The sequence below is a fragment of the Typopeltis vanoorti genome, chromosome 3 (genome assembly GCF_054136105.1).
Source record: "Typopeltis vanoorti isolate ZY-2024b chromosome 3, IOZ_Tvanoo_1.0, whole genome shotgun sequence".
Taxonomy (NCBI): Eukaryota; Metazoa; Arthropoda; class Arachnida; order Uropygi; family Thelyphonidae; genus Typopeltis; species Typopeltis vanoorti.
In genome coordinates this window covers 11721070-11734959 of record NC_143551.1, presented here as the reverse complement: position 1 = coordinate 11734959, position 13890 = coordinate 11721070, and the positions used below count along the sequence as shown (strand labels likewise).

The 13890-nt window shown below is 33.1% G+C and overlaps 1 protein-coding gene and 1 pseudogene across 10 annotated transcripts in view; both read left to right on the top strand.

Moving 5' to 3' along the window:
• Nucleotides 1-220: 220 nt before the first annotated feature.
• The window catches only part of GTPBP1 (GTP-binding protein 1), a 375327-nt gene continuing 361657 nt past the window's right edge, over nt 221-13890 (top strand). For 5 of the 10 annotated variants that reach the window (XM_090390546.1, XM_090390540.1, XM_090390541.1 and 2 more), the window contains exons 1-2: nt 221-457; nt 5190-5293. The gene's annotated coding sequence lies outside the window, so the exon portion shown is untranslated. The remainder of the gene's footprint in view (nt 458-5189; nt 5294-13890) is intronic. The other 5 variants (XM_090390548.1, XM_090390543.1, XM_090390544.1 and 2 more) reach the window with 1 other exon arrangement.
• Nucleotides 474-2799, top strand: LOC150107913 (cyclin-L1 pseudogene; annotated as a pseudogene).

Genomic DNA, 13890 nt, shown 5'->3' with positions numbered 1-13890 from the left:
AACTGCTGATTAAATACTAAATGCAATAATCACAATACATGGTACATTTTGTAAAGAACAGGAATCATTTATGGTGAATTTATATAATGTCAAATGTGATTTGTCGTCAGAGAATATAAAATATTGCAGACCAAAAATATCTGGGTTCGAGGGTATATTTCCTTGCATTACCGTTCTTGTGAGAATTCTGGGAATAATGGTGACGTCATCGGCCATTTTGTTCTGATTTCCTGTGGTGACATTTAGTGCCGAAGTTCTAAAAAAAAAAAGATTATTGTGTGATATTTTAAGTAGTTCACACCGTCTCCTTTGTGCTTGAGAAGTATGCGAATACATTTCCGACACACACTCTGCTGAAATTCCTCAAAGATCTTTGTTACAGTTGCCTGTTTATTTTTCAAAAGGATTAGCCGGAGTACATTGTAACTGAATTGGCCTAACTCAAGTTTTATTATATGTAAGTCTCATTTTATTGTATATTTGCAATTATTGCCCAGTGATTATAATTATCTCACTATTTGTATGTCTAATTTAGCATTTTTAATTGTTTTGTTGCGATCGCTGATACCGATTGCTCTACACAGTAATCTGCATCATTGTCATCTTGAGCAGGCAGCACTTGGGGAATATGGCGGGTGTAGAACCTGTGGCAAACGGTTTATATAATAAGAAAGCAGAATATGGAAGAGTTGCTTTAACTTTAAACCATTGTTTGCTACCATGTGAGAAACTGTCCCCAACACCCTCATTTTTAGATGGTATTGATTATGAACTCGAATCAGATCTCAGAATATACGGATGTGAATTAATACAAACTTCAGGTGTTCTTCTTCGACTACCCCAAGTAGCTATGGCAACAGGTCAAGTGTTATATCAGAGATTTTATTATTCAAAGTCATTTATAAGGTATGATATGGAAACTGTTGCTATGGCGTGTGTAATACTCGCATCGAAATTGGAAGAATCGCCTCGTAAGATACGAGACGTGATTAATGTTTTTCATCATATAAAACAAGTGAAACGGGGAAAAAATATATCGCCACTTATCTTAGACCAAAATTATGTCGTTTTGAAAAGTCAGGTAATTAAAGCAGAAAGGCAGGTTTTGAAACAGCTAGGATTTTGTGTGCATATGAAGCATCCTCATAAGATAATTGTGACATTATTGGAAGTACTGCAGTGCAAAAATCAAAAGTTGACACAGACTGCTTGGAACTACATGAACGACAGTTTAAGGACTGATGTCTTTGTGCGATATTATCCAGAAACAATTGCATGTGCATGTATATATCTTAGTGCCAATTTATTAAATATACCTTTGCCTAGTAAGCCCCAATGGCATCTTGTGTTTGGTTCCAAGGAAAAAGATATTGAAACTGTGTGTACCAAAATATTAACTTTATATTGTAGAAAAAAGATTGATCCTGAAAAACTTGAAAAAGCTGTTGAAGAACTGAAAGCTACATACCAAGAAACAAGACGAAAGGCAAAGGAAGCATCTGGCATAATGCTTCCAGCGAAAAGCAATGGTGACTTTTCCCCAAATTTGAAAGTGAAGTCAACAAAACAGGATGAAAGTGAAAAAAGTCAGAGTGATAAGTCAAAAGATTTGATTGTGCATGAACTGAAGAAAAGGAAAAACTCTCCAGACCAAATTGTGTACCATTCAGCCGAGAAAAGAACTAAGATATATTCATCGGATAGCTCATGTGCAAGTTCATCCTCATCCTCAAAATATAGAGCAAGGTCTCATTCTAGGAACCATAGAGAATCAGATTTGCATTCGTCATATATAAATTATAAAAAATACAAGATGCATTCCTATAAGAAACGATCTCGTAGCCGCAGCCATTCTCCCAGAAGGTACAGGAGAAGTCACAGCAGGTCCAGCAGTGGCTCATCTCCAAGTCCCAAAGGCCAAAGTCATAGCAGGTCATCCAGTTATTCTCCTCCAGTTCATAAGCATAAAAGAAGTAAGAATAGCAAGATTCGAGGAAACCATTTATCTAAAAAACATCATGGCAAGAAAAAGAAAAATAAAAATAGAAGTCGTAAAGCTTATTCATGATACATGACAAACTGTATATTATGAAAATTGAATGCCTGTGATATGAACTTAAAGACATTGTAACCATTTTCAGACTGATCAGAACTTTTAAGAACTGTATATATAGATATATACACACACATACACACCTGTCTATATATGTATGCATATATATATGTATGCATGTATGTATATTTCTCTATATGTGCATACATATATATATATATATATAAAGGTTCATATGTATAAAATGTTAGTGTATAGTTATGTTGAACCCTTGATAACAAAGGTTTTGCATTTGATTTATGAAGATAATGTCATTTCATTATATGCACAGTTAATTTGAATAACATATGTAAATATCAGTTTTTTCAGATTGTACAGATTACCTACCAGGGTAATGAAAAATATTTGTTAAAGAAATCAATTTCAGGACCTTGATTACATAATTGTCTTTATTTAAAATATAAATATTGAGAAATAATACTTATTTATTGTGCAACTTTAAGAAATTAAAATTATTTACATTCAATCCCTTAGTTTTGAGTTTGAAACCTTACCTGATGTCAACTTTGCTAATTTTGAATCTGATGTGAATAGCTCTGTTAATTGTTCTACATAAACAGGCTAATTAAGGATCATTTTATTATAATTTTGTGAATGAGAACTGATTTAGAAATAATGCTAACATAATTATTCCATATCAAAAGTGAAAGATATTTTTTTCTTCTATAATTAATTTAATTTCTGAACCAAATTTCTAAGTATACTGTTTCTAATGATGGTTTTTGACATTGTCCAAGAAATTAAAGTTTTCTTTTCTTATGAAATTTGAAGAGTTATTACTTCCAAATTAACAATAGGCAACATTTTTATTTTATTTTTGAGTATATACAGTCTGCTTTGTGTCATAGTAAATTCTCTAAAAGCTAATTAAATTTTATAAATACATGGATATACATAAAACTGAAGCTTAAATTTGAAGAATAAAACAAAAATCACAAATTCATGTTCAAAGTATTAAGTAATTACTACAAAGGATTTATAGGTACATAACACAAGTCCATTTTTTTCACTTTTAAATTATCCATTTTGAATATTATTATTTGTTGCCATAAACAAAAAAATTATTAGAGTGGATAATTAAGTAAACTTCTCCTCTGGCAGAAGTCATAGATTCAAATCTTGCTGTATAAATATTGGATATTAATTAAACTATATCACCAGACATTAATGTCACTGGTTTTATGAGACTTCAAGTTAAAACTTGAAAACAAGTAACGGTGGATGCACATCGAATTTTTCATCTAGTGACATCTCAAAATCTCCCCCCACCCCCAAACACTGAGAACATGTTACAGTCTTTTTGTATCCTATTCTCAGTGTTATGCTATGCTAGTGCAGCTTGGATTTCTTAATCAGATTTTAAATCTTGCCCTCTCAGTCTTTCTAGAAGTACCTGATATGAAATGTTGGTTTAAAATTCACTTATTTAATTGGAAAGGATCATTTGTAATTTAGCAGGACATTATGTAGCATGCATGTTTATAACTCCTATTTACATTTATATTATAAATGTGCATGCTGTTGTATTCACATCTGTATTAATACTAGCCAGAGGTCACAGAATAGCCTAATTTACTAATATTTTTGTAATAAATAAAAGCTGTATCTGTCAGAATGCAGATACATTCTGAGATGCAACCTGCTATGAATACTTTGACACCAATTTTCACTCAGGTTTTGTTTAATGGAAGAATCAGATGTCTAGGGATAATAATTAGCATTTTATTTAGTTATTAGCAGCTTGAGATTTCACTTTAGTCACTAAGGCATTTTCATAGGCACAAGGATATCAGGCATTCATGTGCCTGTAGCCAGAAAGGCAAACAGAGTTCAAAAAAGGCATGAAGACAGGCCTAACAGGTACTCTCTGTGGGCATAGTGAGCCAGTATTTGACTGGATGAACATACAAAATATGTTCAGTATCTTCTACAGTCTCTCTGGAGCTGTGAGCATGCTATTGACATAGACTGCCTGATCTAGTGTGTTGGTGGGGAGATCACTATTATACAGATTCACATCTAAATCTAAGAGACTGTTTTTAAAATCTGCTAGACCACAACACCCTCCTAACTTACTAATACACTATGTATTAGTAAGTTTAACTGTAACAAAAATCTGAGCCTCATCATGAGCTTATTAGTGGAACCATCAAGATCTCACCATATCCATAGAGGATGTCAGGATTGCCGACATGATTCTGTTTTAAACTCAAGTTATTTGCTGCTGATATGTGATTCCTGTATGTAGTTGCATATCTTTATAACCCTGTGCCTAATATTTTACTTTGTGATATTTTAGAAGTTATTTTACCTTGTGACAAAGGTAAAATATCTAATAATAACTAAATAAAAAGTAACTTATCCCTAGAGGCCTGTTTCTTATGTTAAATAAAACAGTTATTTGAGAATACCAAGATGAATTAGTAGAAAGCAAATTTCAGTCAAGCACAGGAAGCCCAAGTCTGTTTATGTAAACAAACCACTCGTGGATTTGATGCACAGTTTTTAAGAAATGTTTGCAGTTTCTTCAAACATAAAAGAAATTATCTAGCAAAAATCTTGACTGTTGCTTTTAGAATTGAATTTTGCTCTTGTAATTCTTTGTATCTTTATTAAAAAGTATTGATTGATGCTGGTTTTATCTTGCACTACATAGTTCTGTTACTGCTACTGTCATACAGTTCATTAATGGTGTGTTTTGGCAGTTCATATCATAATTGAAAGCCCAACATTGTTACAATACAGCATGTTTAGCATAATTTTACTGAGGGATTTAGGATGATGGGATGGATTGCTTCTTATTCACAAGGGAAAGAGTAACTAAGGGTTTAGTTCTTATTTTTTCATTGTTGTTTTTGGGTAATATGCAAGTTTTTGAAGGGAAGAAATCAAGATATTATGATTAGTACTGTGTGTAGTTACACCACTTCATATTTATACATCTTGGTGTAAAAATAAAATAGTTGTTCTTACCTTAAGTTTTGATCAGTCATATGAAGATTGCAAAGCTTTTGAATGCAATGAATAATTTATACCTGAAATGTTTTTATTAGGCTAACTTTTATTTCTTTTTAAGGAGCAAAGGATGAACAGTCTTGTTTATAACTTTTTGAAAACTCAGTAGCTCACTAAATATTAATTCACCATGACTCTATCTTGTGCAGAGTAGATCTGTACAAGGTAAGTACAATTTTATTTATTTCTATACCAAGATACGTGCATCTTTATTATATAATTTCCTTGTAGCTCGGTTGCACTAAAAACTTAAATTTGGTCATGCTGTTAGAGTGAGCTACGCTTGAATAAAAAAAAAAAAAAAAAAAGAGTGGAAAACCTATCAGAACTGCAGCTATCCATCAAAATTATTCAAATATGAAAGGAAATTATATATATCAAATGTAACTGGTTCAAAATTTGATGTTGAGTAACAGAGTTATGCATTGTAATTACAAGGTTTGAAAATATCTTTTTCCTGTTAATATAACTTTTGCAGTGTGCTACAGCAAAAGTATAAAATTATATTTAACTGATGTAAGATGACACCATTAACAGTTTTGGTAAGATTGTAAAAATGTAAAGTATCATATAATCTTTCTGTCTAGTTTATGTATTGCATATGAAATTTCAGAGAATATTGCTCTCCAAAACAATTTCATGTTTATAAATTGGGAAATCACATGAGTTTTCATAGGTCTACTTTTATTTACTGATTATACTTTTGTAGTAGAGCTACTGGAAGATAGTATATGGATGGGAATACAAACCAATGATAATAAGCATTTTATTAACAGCAGAACATCAGTTCTCAATGAGTTGTACTTTTTGGGGAAGGTTGTGTTGTTTAGTTATTTCATATATCAGTACAACAGTATGATGCCCCTAGTAATTCATCACCTGACAAAGATATCAAAATATTACAAGAATATTATTCTGAATGGCTTGCATGTTATCACTGGAACCTTTCTAGCCACTGTTGCTGTAAGGTTCATCTGACTGTTATAATTACTGGACCTTTTAAATTCATTCACTCTTCACAGCATCCAGTATGGTGATGCAGTTACCATCCACCTCTGGTTATACAGTTTATTTATCAAACTATGTCAATGGAAAAAAATCTACTTTGGCTATCCCACTCTCAGTTTATACATATTCCAGGATTAGCCTTTAGTACTTGTCCATTTCATTATGTAATTTCTGAAGCACATTGCATGTTGTGTAATAAATATTATAAATTGAAATGGAATGAAAATTTAAGATAGGTTGTCTTGAATTATTTTCAAACTCAATTACCAGGCAGCATGCTTTAACCAAAATTTCAAGTTAATGTTTGGATTGTGTATATTAATAAAATAATTAATTACATTATTAAGAGTTTTTCATTTAAAAAAGACAATTATTATGCACCTACAGTATCTTTTCCCCACATTCTATTTCCAGTTATTTGACAGTAATATTTTAGCAGCAAATGATCAAGTTTGGTAAAAGGAAGATATTGTTTAATTGATTCAGAACATACACAATTGTGAATAAAATAATATCCAGTGAGGTCCTTGGGAATTAAAAAAAAAATGGGTCATCATTAATTTTCTTAAATAAAGCCTTTTCACATGGACACTTGCAAGACACTTTTTGTGAAAGTTGTTAACAATGGTAGTGAGATGTGACATTGAATTTACCCTGTTTACAATGACTAAAAGATGTATATATTTTTGTTCTCTCAACCAAGTTTGTATGGATTAAGTTTGCTAATAATGAGGGACTAGTACAGAGCTCTTAGAGGGATTCTTTTTTTTCCAAGGACTGTGAAAAATTGAACTATGGTGAACTTTATATCAGTTCACTCACAATTTGGAAACCTGTTAACTGACTGTTTAGTTAACATAAACTTGAAAAATGCTGTTTAAGAATCCATAATGTGCATGTGTTATTTCAATTACCATCTTTATTATTGGTGTGGTGCACATAATTTGCTACATATTCCATATTTTATATGCCAAAGCGCTTTGTCAGACTAACTGGAAAGCTAAAGAACAATTCTTAAATTTTTTTGAGCATATCTTAGATTTCCATGTTATCTTGAATAACCTAGATAAGTATGAAAATATAAGTTATACTTGAAAATTTCTAGTAAACCTAGCAATATGAGCAACAGCTGCCTATCATCCTTTTACAATTGAACTGCTGACCCACCAAATCATTTACTTCCAGCCAGCCATCTTCCATTCCATCTACTTCAGCTCTTTGAACCAGCCTTCTATATGAAGTTCCTCAATACTACAATCTCCAGCTCTTTAAGAGGAATAATCCTTTAGCACGTGTGCTGATATCCCATCTATCCTTATTGCTGAAGTTTTATCCAGGTTATGCGACAGCTCTAGAACCTCATTTTTTGAACAACGAGCCTCAGTAGCTCAGTTGGTATAGATGAAGCCCTTTGGTTGGAAAGACTTGGGTTCGATTCCTATCCATGATGTGAGGAACCCTTTATCTGGTCTCTTTCGACTAAAGATGAGTTAGCCAGTCTCATATGGAAGTAGAGGATTTTTCCACCTGGAAACTTGGGTTTTTCATACCTCAGAACAGGCAAACCAGCCTGTCAACATACACACACACACAGGTCTACAGTCATAAAATACATACTTAATCCTTCATTAGGAGGGACAGTGGAGGAAAGGGAGAAACCCCACATGAATAAATAAATTTGAACAATTGCATAAGCTTCTGATATGAGGGTACTGTCTGAATGAAGTAAAGTTATTCTTTCACATTCATTCTTTCTTTTACTTGCAGCAAAGATAAAATTCTTTTGGGTTGCCTTTAGCCTACACAGCAATTTTGTGTTATACTCTGATTTTGCTTTCTGTACAGCCTTATTCTCATAATCATCTTTTTTTAATGGGTATCTCATTTAATAAGGTTAACGTACTATAGGCTGATCAACTAATCTCTTGTGTATAGACTCAACATAAAAAAAAATCCATTTCACTTTTAGTCTAATTGATCTTTGAACAATTAGAGCAATAAGCACACATTCAGATACCTCATCATATTTAAGTATCTTTTCAAAACTTCCCATGCACTGCTGATAACCTTCACATTCATTAACTGATACCATGGTATTCAACATAATATTCTCTTAAATTTGTCCTAATAGTTATCTATGTAGTTCAGCATGTAACCTTTCCTTATTGGAACATCCGTATACTTTGCTACTTACCAGGTGAGTGTGGCATGATCACTGTTACCAGTTGGTAACAAAATAGTTGCATCTTTAACTGAGATCCTTCAGATGCCATGATCAATCTGACACTCTTTAACCTTCTTTCACATGCTGCTTGAGGTGATGCAACAGCTCAATAAATTCTCCTTCATTCTTATGGTGAATATATATTAATCATAAAATTAGAAAAGTGGGATAAATTAGACATATGATTTGCTAACACATGATGCTTTTAAAGTATAGCATGTCAAGATTTACTCATCAGTTGAAAAAGAGTTTGAGACATTCCTGCATTATCCAAGGCATTTTTAAACAGTATTCGTTGTACTCTCTCATCTGTAAAACTTCATGTTTTCCAGCTATGGCTATCATATTTCATTCTACAAACAAACGTGTATTACTTTTTATTGGTTTATATAGTCTAACAGTTACAATTTCTAGCGAAATATAAACAATTAATAGAACATTACCTTTATTTCGACTTTTTGTCTTCCAGTAATTTAATTTTTTTTTTATATGGCTCTTACCCACAAAAAGTCTTGTAAACCTATAATACATTTGTACTATGGGTATTAAAGTGTTTTTTAGTGGACAAGTTATGTTCTCTCTACTACAATTTCTTGTTTCTCCTCTTCTCTATAACTTAATATTTTATGGTAGATTCACCATGCCGCATACGCAATAAAAATACATTTATTTATTAAGCTGCTGATAATTTCCTGAATTTTAAACTGGCATTCTTGGAGAACAGAATCATCATGAAATTCCTGATACCTGTATTGAATGAGTATACAGGACACTGTGGTAATACTGCATTTTCAATTTACATCATGACTGACTTCTTATCAATAGTTTTCCTTCAAATTTAGTCTGAAGGTCTTCTGAGGCACTTGTAACATCCATCTGGAACTTGCTCTTCTTCTGGGTGCTTTTCCTGTGGGAAAAAAAAAAAAAAAAGGATTTCACAATTATCTGATTATTGCGTCTTATGTTATATGACAAGTTATTTTGTGCTCTAAGTATGTTAGGTTGACATCCAGTGAAATATCAGTTCCTTAATAAATTACCATGTCGACCTGTCTGTTTTCTTTTCTTCTTCTTAGTTGAATTTTTAGACCAAAAGACAGTTAATGAAAGTTAGTTATTGTATTGCATAATTATTATTATTATTACGGGCAACTCCAGGGAGTCCTTAGACTCATCGAGGGAGGCCCAAATCATGTTGCAACTATACGACATTCATACAGTATTTATCATACCTCGCCTTAAACTCATTCACTGTGATGGCATCCACCACAGACTCTGGCAGCCCATTTCACTCATTCACCACTCTAAAAGTAAAGAACCCAGCTCTAACACCCTTACTAACCACACTTTTGCCCAGCTTCCATGGATGTCCTCTAGTCTTCCCACAACCAGCCTTGTTCTCAAAAATATCTTCTGAATTAATTTTAAACCCTTCAGTAATTTGAATGTCTCAATCATATCTCCCCTCCTCTGCCTATCAACCAATTTTTGCAACCCACAAATCCTCAACCTGTTCTCATAAGGTTCATTCCACAGACCTGCTATCATCTTGGTCACTCGCCTCTGGATCCTCTCAACATGCTGAGATCTATGTCTGGTATATGGAATGATAGCATCGTGCCATGAAGTTAGTCTAAATTTTTTTACAAGCATACAAGCAGACGTATGATGTAAAATTGCAAGAGATGAATGTTTGAGAAATTTTATGATGTGCTTTGTTTCCTAAATAAACATTCAACAGTTTCTTCAGAGGTAAATGTTATGCAGCTATGATGTGTCTGCATGTTATATATGTGCATTTATGCGAATGGGAAGGGATGTTATACTGCCAATACCTAATCATTGGTCACGTTATTTTATTTATTTTTATTTTATTTTATTTATCTTTTCCTACAACACTTACCTGACTTACTCATAGCCTCACTCATTTGAGCATGAAACAAATTGCTGATGTGTGATGACTCTGGGATAGCATTCTTTTGTATAGAGGAAGCTGCATCTTTTTATTCATAGATACAGGAAAATATATGATAGTTGCTTAATCTACACATTGCTCTAGAAATGCTGCAGATGGACTCTTCATGGATGGGGTTTTTGTTTGGAATTTGTTTATGTTTATTTTCTTCTCATTTATTACTGTATTTGTGTTCAGAGATAAATTCCTGTCATATTGTTGATGCTTACAACCGATTTTTAAAAGTGTGAGGTTAGTCTAAATTGGTTTGATAAATAGCAATTTGTAGGATAGAAAAGCTAGTACATAAAGTAACTGATCATTGTAGTAGAGTTTTGATGAACACTGATTAGATTTAGGTTAGGAAGATTGTGTTTTGTTATGTAATAGATAGCATTGTTTGTTTAACATGTTCACTCAGAGCAGGGTTGGCACATGTGAATGTTGCCTATGAGAACTTGCTTTATCATACGTACGTGACTTCTGCATTGGATAGGAACTTTTCACAAAGTTCATATGGCATGTTAATTAAAGCTTTTTTTGGTAGAATCTTATTTGTAAAATTAGTATTTGTGAACTATCTTAATCGTATTGCAAAACTCAAATGCAATTTGAACTGATTTCAAGTTTAATATATATATATATATATATATATATATATATCATCATCAATTACCTGATATGTATCTTCAAAGGGTGTTTAGGCTACTATGACAGCACTACATTTTTAAGTTTGCAGTATTAATAATCTCCTATCCACAATTTTCCTCCAAATTAGTATGTTACTTGTCAGCATTCCAATATTGTCATGTTTAATATTTCGTGCTTCTAAGAGCACTTCTGACTGAATCAGTCTCCTAGACCCTGGTCTTCCTCTGGATCTCTATTCTGTCTGCCATCTTAGCATCTATTCTGTTTTGCTAACCTTTTTTCTCCCATTCTGTTTAAGTGTCCATACCACCTTAGATTAACCCTGCTTACGCATTCTTGAATGCAAACAATGTCAAGTTTCTTCTTCTTATCTTCACTTTTAATATTATTATCATTATTACCTGACACCTCCATGATTCTGCCATTGATGCCATCTGTTCAAGTCCTTGATTTTTCTCAGAACTTTCATACTGTGGTCTCTAATCTTTGATCAGGTGCTTTCTTTCTAACCCAACTCTCATATCCATAACTTAAAACCACTTTGAACACTCTTGTATAATGTTAGTTTGGTGTTTTGGTTAATTTCTCTCTTATTCCATATAAATTTATTCAGCTGGCTACCCACCATACCAGTTTTGCTTATTCTGCTGTCAATTTCCAGATTTAACCTGCCATCTTCACTAAAAACTGTGCCTAAATAGCTGAAGTATTTACTTGTCTATAAGTTCTCTATTGAGAATGTAGCTGAAGTTTCTGTTTCTTCATAGTTTTGGTCTTTTTATAGTTTTTATGCAAAATTTGATAGAGCTGTTATTGAATTCAGAGAATTGTGGAGACTTGCACTGGATGTGCTATGCAAGTATTGAAACATAAAGCAAAGAGCTTACTTTGGTATCTCTGATTCTAAAATCAGATGTAATGCAACTTTCTTCCATAATGCAATCCATATAGATGATGAATAAGAGTAGAGATAGTCTGCACCCTCATGTTACACCTGTGTTTTATTCAATTAATCGCTCTTAAGTATGACTGTGTATTGTTTTGTGTAATGTTCCATTTACCCCATATAACTATAGTGTTTTGAAAACTTTTCCCTGGGCACCTTGTCGTGTCTTTTCAGATCTACAAAACTTAGATACAGATCCTTGTATTCTCGTGATTTCTCAACTATTTCAAGAACATCTGATCTTGACAACCTCTATTTGGCTTGAACCAGGATGTTTTTCTCCAAGTTTCTCTTCACACAGTTTTTCTCAGCTTCTTCTCAAGTATGCAGATCTTACCTGGAATACAGTACAGAAATGCTTCTATAATTCTCACATTCAGCATTATTTCATTTTTATAGATGGGAACTATGAGAGCTCTACTGCAATCATCCCAAAATTTGACCTTCTCATCAAGTCCTCTGAATTATGCAGTATAGCTGGTGCAAAACTTATACGAGCATTTATATCTGAGCATTTCTGGTAGAATATCATCTACTCCAGTTGTCTTTCAACATTTGAGGCTTTTAATGGTTTTTTCTATCTCAGGTATTGGTAGGTAGTTCTCTTTACATTCTTCTGACTTACTGAGTGAGACTACTGGATTTGATGATGATCTGTACCTTTTTTGAGCGACATTTGGAGTATAGCTGCTATTTCAGAACTTACCCTAAAGCTCAGTTAATTTTACTCTTCCCTGCTTCCATTTGTTGCAAACCAGAAAGTCTTTGGAGAATAAATATGTCTAACTTTGTATGAGTGTTGTTTTTCATCAGGAGAGTGAGTTTCATGTTCATGGCATTTTGATCATATGCAAACATCAGGAACTTGGTTGAGAACAGTTCCACCTATACATTATATATAAGTGAATATACTATATCAACCCATCCTATACAATATGCATAGGACGGGTTGATATAGCTGCTACTTTTATTTATTTTATTTAATTCAGTGAACTGAGATAAATCAATCTAGGACATAAGGCAATACCTAGACTGAGATAAAATATGCTACACAGGTATGGCCATGAAAAATTTATAGCATGAAATATTAATCTCTCTCACTGTGTTTAGCACACTGTCTGTGCTCAATGCAGATGATTCTTTTTGGTTGGTAAAACCTAGGTTTGATTGCCGTTCTGGTGTGAGAGAAACATTTACAAAGGCTATTTTGATTAAGGAGGATTTTATTATCATTATTATTAACATCTGACCTCCATGGAGTCAGACTCTCATCGTGGGAGGTACGCACTATTGCACACAGTGCTCATCCAACCATGCTTTAAATCGATTCAATGTGTCTACATTCACAACACACCCAGGCATTGCATTCCACTCACCAACCACTCTCTTATGAAAAATCTCTTCCATGTCAATCTGATAACAACCCCTGACTAACTTATATGTCTCAATCGTATCCCCCCCTCTTCCTCTTATTCACGAGGCTCTGCAACTTACATTCTCGCAATTTGTCCTCATACTCCACATTCCAAAGACCACTGACCACCTTTGTGAATCTTCTCTGGACCCTTTTCCAGCATATCCTTGTCACCATGAAAACCCGGCGACCAAATCTGTGCCCAATAATCCATATGAGGCCTGATCAAGGCCTTAAACAATGACATCATAATAATAGCTAGTTACTTACAGTGGTAGGATTTTTACTAATCTCAGGTTTTTTTGCAATGCATGGCATGCAAACCAGCTAGAAAACATACTTTATGGATATAATCCACTTGCCTTGTCTTAGTTACATTAGCATGATCATTCATCCACCATTTCTCTCTTAGATGTAAAATTAGTAATCGGGTGAAAATCTTGTTATAAAAAAATGGCACATCTTCCTTCATTAAGAAAATCAAATTATACTAATTTACATTACTTTTTTTTTTTTTTTTTGACTTGTGAATTTAATAGCATTATTTTGATTTGTTTTGCTTGGA